Source organism: Ailuropoda melanoleuca, chromosome 7, assembly GCF_002007445.2.
Source record: "Ailuropoda melanoleuca isolate Jingjing chromosome 7, ASM200744v2, whole genome shotgun sequence".
Classification (NCBI taxonomy): Eukaryota; Metazoa; Chordata; class Mammalia; order Carnivora; family Ursidae; genus Ailuropoda; species Ailuropoda melanoleuca.
Window position 1 is genome coordinate 137,809,672 of NC_048224.1, and position 6,258 is coordinate 137,815,929.

Here is a 6,258-nt window from a genome sequence, read left to right on the forward strand (position 1 = left end):
GCAGCCATTTTGATTCCTGTTCAACTTTCTGCTTTTATTGGGTTTCAATATGACCTATGGGATTTGCCTCGACATTACCAGGGAGGGGAGCACAAGGTAGGATTGCGGATGAAGCAAGACTGTCTTCAAGTTAACTTTTGAGGCCGGGTGATCAGTACATGAACTTATTATGTCATCCTCTAATTCTTATAGGTTTGAAATTTCCACAATAAAAAAATTAAAGTAATGTCTTTAAAAGTGCTGTACCATGGATATTAGTTTAAATAAAAGAAGTTTTGGGGGTGCCTGGGTGGTGCAGTCGTTAAGCATCTGCCTTCAGCTCAGGGCGTGATCCTGGCGTCCTGGGATCGAGCCCCACATCAGGCTCTTCCGCTGGGAGCCTGCTTCTTCCTCTCCCACTCCTCCTGCTTGTGTTCCCTCTCTCGCTGGCTGTCTCTCTCTCTGTCAAACGAAAAAATAAAATCTTTTAAAATATAATAAAATAAATAAATAAATAAATGAAGTTTCGAAATCTGTAGAAATATAATAGATCTTGTGATAGTAAAAAGATAGTCAAAAGTTATTCTCTAAATTTCAGAGGGAGGGAGGGTGGGAAGGAAGGAAGGAAAAACAGAAGGAAGGAAGGGAGGGGGGAAAGAAGGAGGGAAAAACCATGACCAATACAAAAACTTTTTCAGTATTTGTATAGAGTTTTAAAAAATGATGAAGGTAGTAAGTCTCAGTCACCCAAAATTACTACAAGGTAAGGTCAGTTTCAAGGCATTTTTACTTAGAGCTCTGGTAAGATGGCGCAAGAGGCGTAAGGAAGAAATCATGTATGGAGAAGTGGATAACCCACAGAACAACTTGCAGCAAGCTCCTTGCCATCTTGCAGCCACAACCAGCAATGGCAGGCCCACCGGTCCTAGGGGCATGTGGCCTGCGGGGTGGGCAGCTCCTGCCCCCAGCAGCTCTCAGTTTGGAGCAGGCTCAGGGCTGAGCCCCGCCGCCAGGGGTGGGGGGGTTGGGGGTGCTGGGCAGCCCCCCTGGGCCACATCCCTGGGACAAGAGTCATAGACACTGCAGATCGGCATATTTCTTACCACATTTCCCAGGGTAGGGGAGTAGTGTCATTTCCTAGCAAAATCCTTCAACGCTGTCATATTCGAACAAAATCCAGACCCCCTCTGAGACAGTGGGGCCGTGGGTGACCACCCCCCCCCCAGCAGAGAGTCCCCCGCACCCGAGAGCACTACTAAAGTTCTATTAGGGGCCCTTTTCAGTCTTCAAACTTGCCAAATCCTGTCACGTCCGGGCTTGGCTTAACTAGCATGTAAAAGAGTGGGTCATCCTTGAACGTCTCAGAATTCTCCATCTCCAAGTCTCTTCACTGAAAATGTCATGGACTTCTTTTCTCCCTCTCTTCTTACTTCTCCTGTTTTTCTCTTAAATGTCAAAAAGCACCCTCTCCTGGACGACTTGAACCGGAGGCTCGTTCTTGGGTTTGATGCACTGAACAAATGAACTGTTTTCCATGATTAATCATCTTTCAGTTCCCGTGGAAATATAGGATCGTTCTGCACGAGAAGGCCTGCCCGTTTGGATGCGAGGCTGTCGTTCAGGGATAGGTAAGTTGCCGGTGATGACGCGATCGGGGGCAGGGAGCCTCTTGGCCCTTGCAGAAACACAGGCCAGAAGCCCGCGTGCGAGCTGTCATAGGCCGACCCCCCGAATGTGATCCGGGAGAAGTGACATGCCGCCATCACTCATGCTAGTGCCTGTTTGTACAACGATATTGTTGGCAATAATCGACCAATTCATCAAACGCAACAGCAGACTTGGGGTGGGGGGGGAAGAAGGTGCTTTTTCAGTACTAATGAAAGAAATGACATTTCTGTTTACCATTTGTCAGCTTTAAATAGCCAATACGTGTTTGCAATGACTTCCAAATTTTGAGATGTGATTCACTTATAAGGGTATGCAATTTTTAAGATTTATGGAGAGGGTGTTTCTTCCGTAAACACTCAGCTTTGATAATTATCAGGAGAACGATTCATTCTGTCTCAGAAGTTAAATGCATGATAAATGGAATGCCTCTTAGGGTTTGAAATTTTCTAAATGTAAAGAGTGCCTATTTGATAATCACCTAAATACATTCATAATAATTGTAAGCATTTCCGTGCAGGTCAGGAATAATTGTGCGTATAGAATAGTACGATATCTATATTAAAAAAATTTTTTTTTCATTCTCAAAGCAGACGTCACAAAACCCAGGACGACCTAGTGTTCCCAGGGACCCTCACGGAGAGTCCAGCCTGGTAACAGGTCCTGGGGTCAGGGACTTTAAAGCAAGCTCCTCCCTCTGCCACCCTGAAGGCCAGCTGGACCCTGGAATCCAAAGAATGTGTTTGCATTATCAGAGAACTCTGGCTTTACAGAGAGGTCCACGCTGGGATTCCATTCTAGTGACCTGACTGAAAGCATCTCATTACTCATTACTTAGTTCCCACAATCGTTTTGAGAACTTGTTTATGTTTCGGAGAGGGTGGGGAGCCCAGTTAGGAGTCTCTGACAATTGACCATCAAAAATAAGATAAACATGTCTGAAGTGTTCACAGTGTCCCCGAACACTTGAGCTGGAGGGAATCAAGAGATCATCAAGGCCTTTCTGATTTTCCAAATGAGCACATGGGAAAGGTCACCCCAAAGTCACTCTGGGAAATCTGCCTGCCTGTGATCCCATTCACAGCTCCTGGCACAGGCTGGTCCTTCAACGGTGCTTAACGAATGCTGGTGTAACTGAAGGAATACAACTTGGATGGATATCTTTCCTGTCAGACATCTCGTTCTAGAAACACACAGGCCTGCACTTCAGCCCTGCAGTGCTATTCTGATCTTCCCTCCTCTGGCCATAGCACAACCACTACCCCGGGAGGGGGGTGGATCAAAGCAAGCCACCCATCTGTCCTGAGCCCTGAGACACCTGGGAGCACCTGCTCTCTGGGACCCACAGTCTCCTGTGAGTGGCTCTGTTTTCCTGGAGACAGGTGTGCGCATGGGGTGTAAAAGCCCTCCTGTAAGACATCCCCCCAAACTCCCAACTGTGTGACGGCCGCCGGCATGTCCGGGACAGTCCTTCATTTTGACACAGGGAGGCCTGGCTGCGTTTACTAATTTTCTAGCAAGAGGATGAAACCCTGTTGTCTAGGGAACAGGATAAGAGGAGAGGGGTTTGGGAACCGGGAATTTTATTCTGGCTCACTAATTCTCCTGTGACCTCAGCCAAGCCCTATAAATTGTTACTATCTGCAAAGTGAAGATAATGGACAGGCCCTTCCCTCCCCCAGGAGAGTCCTGGGGATGAATAGGCAGCTCATTTGAGATTCAAAGTGCTGTGAGCCCACAGGAGAAGTGACTGTAGAACAAAGGGGGCTCACACTCATTCTAGCAGCCTGGGACCACACCAAAGACACTTGCAGGAATCCATTTGGTGGCACACCAGTATTTGTTAATTAACTGGTTTGAGGAAGTCATTATGGCCACCAGGGGTTAATGGAAAGATTGAACTTGCTCAAATTGGCCTATAGAGGTGTAAATGGAGGGCTCCTTTGCTCTGGAGGAGGGCTGGGCCCTTCAGCCTCACACCTAACTGGAGAGCACTTCCAGGCCTTTCCAGCACCTTTTGGAAACCCCAGGCAAGTAGTTGGAAGCCTGAGCAGTTTCTTATTCAATGAAAGATGAAATCTTCTAATTCTTCCTATGTCAGAAACAAAAATTCTTCTTAAAACAATAAGAAGGAAGAGAACAAGTTAACTAGGACTCCCTTTCACGGAACCATTCCGTCTGGTGGTTCTCAAGCAATGGTGCGGCGTGAGCCCTCGCTCATACACACACACACACACACTCTCACACAACTCACACTCACACACTGACATGCACACGCTCAATGCTCACTCACATACACACTCATGCATACACACGCTCACACTCGTTCACACTCACACATATGCTCCCACTCTCACGTGCACACACACACATGCACACGCTCACTCACACATGCTCACACACACGCTGGCACGCACATGCTCACACACTCACGTGCATATGCTCACACGCTCACGTGCAGACACACTCACATGCACACGCTCACTCACACATGCTCACACACACGCTGGCACGCACATGCTCACACACTCACACGCATATGCTCACACGCTCACGTGCACAGACACACTCACACACAAATAAGTTGGCTAGCAAAAAACCAGAAGAACACCCTGGGAGGATCCCAGAGGAGTCCTCAGCCGCCACGGGAGGAACAAATGTGAAGGGTAGGGGGCAGAAAGAGATCTGGAATTTTCGAAGCATGGTCAGCTTTGCAAGAGAAGCTGGGAGGAATACAAACCAGTTGGGAAAGTCATGGACGGAAATGAGATATTTGTCTTTTTATTAAAGGCAGGTATCTTTGCAGGGCCAATTTCGTGAGGGCTATGAGGAAGAGTGGGGGATATTGATAAAGATCCAGGGGACAGCATTCCTGGGCTGCCTCCCACCCCTCCCCCATGGAGCCCAGAGCCTGAGGTTGGTCAGATGCACTCAAAATGCAGACTCCCCTAACCAGTTCCTACCAAACAGCCTGTTTGAATGGCACCCCCTATACACAGCCAGTGTGAAAAGCATAGTCCCGGGTCCCTTCCCTGGGAGAGCCCTGCATTCCAGCCTGCCCCTTCCCAGGGAAGACAGGAAAGGACGTCAGAGAAAAGCAAGGACAAGCTGACCTTCAAGCAGGATGGGAGTATATGGGAAGAAGCCCGTTCCAGGAGAAGGAAAGCGTGACTTTTTCTATCCATCCCTCTGGCTTCTCTGGTCCCAGAAGGGAGCGCCTGTGTAAAGGGTGCCTTATTCCACCCTCCTCACAAGGAAGACGCGCCACCATCTAATCACGGAGAGATCTCTGCAAACGCAGACCCTGGTCCTGAGGCTGCTCACACTGAGGGGATATTCTCTATCTACACTGGAGAACTCTCAGGAGAGAAAAGACCCCATGTTCAGGATTACTACCACCGGCAGTAGGAACACACAGCTGGGGGTTATTGGGCTTTCTCTCTGGTCTTGGCATTTCTGAATCTGGGGCAGCCAGAGGTGGTCAGGTGTTGGGGGCATGGAGGGGGTGCACCTGCCTGTTTAGGGTAAATGAGGCCTTTCCCAGACCAGCCTCTGTGTCTCAGGATGGGAAGCCCCCCAGGCAGAGATCCCTGAAGGAGGGCTGACCTTCCAAGAGATGGCCCATCAGAAGCCACATATCAGGGCTCCCTCCCTCCTTCGGCTCAGCAAGACCAGAGAATGCAGATTTAACAACCCAAGAAAGACAAATCTCTAGAGGAAGGGGTACCCCATGGAACAGCACTGAGGTGCAAAGGTAAACACAGAAGTTGCCTAGCTTTAGAAAGTGGCCAGGCCCTCCCGGGGTCTCTGGATCCTGTCCCCGAAGCCACCCCTCCCAGCTCACTTACCTTCTACCTAGTTGTCTCTTTTGTCCTTGGCCCGGTCCGTCGCTGATCAGCAACCACAGGCAAGGGAAGTGGAATTCCAAGGAAGCCAAGCCCCTGAAGAGATTCCGGGCAGGCCACCCCAAAACAAACATGGCCCTGAGGGGTGTTAAAGTAGTTTCAGAAAAGGGCAGAAGCAGGCCGTCCACTCTGACCTCCCCCCACCCAGCCCGAGACAGGTGCAGACCCTCCTGGTCCAGGGCGGGGAAAGGCACGTCCTTAACGTCCTTAGCCTCTCCAGAAGAATCGGAACCAGCTGGCCTTGCTAAGTTTGCTCGCGCCCCTCCCCGCTGGACCTGTCTTGCTCCTCCAGGACTGCTCCGTGCCTCCTCCAGCCCAGGTCAACACTCACCTCCGCTTCCTCACCACCTCCCTGAGAACTTGTATTAAATAAACGTGTGTGCTTTTCCCTGTGAGCCTGTCTTTGTCAGCCAGGGCCCCTGAGAGGGTCAAGGACAACATTTTCCTGTCCTGCCCCCGCTGCTGGTCCTTTGCAGCCTGATGGTGTGAACCACTCCCTCTCTGACCTCACAGGCTCCGTATTTCTCTCAAAAGGGGAAGCTCGGGTTCCGCAGGCCCTGGCCTTCACCACCCCGTGAAGCCTGCCTTAAAGAGAGAGTCCTGGGGAGCACGCTGTGCTGCCTTGGCCCCAGTGGGACCCTGGGGCAGACTCAGTGCCCTTGGCTGCCCGACTCTGCCCTCCCTGCCCCCATGCGCACGCCGACAGCAC

The 6,258-nt window shown here is 50.3% G+C and overlaps 1 long non-coding RNA gene across 1 annotated transcript; it reads right to left on the minus strand.

Annotated features, from left to right (window-relative positions):
• Window positions 1-382: 382 nt before the first annotated feature.
• On the minus strand, window positions 383-5,995 carry LOC117803142. Its single transcript, XR_004626849.1, has 3 exons — window positions 5,881-5,995; window positions 5,493-5,627; window positions 383-441 (listed from the first exon to the last, which is right to left on the minus strand). It is a non-coding gene; the product is annotated as an uncharacterized LOC117803142 (long non-coding RNA).
• Between the last annotated feature and the right edge of the window lie 263 nt (window positions 5,996-6,258).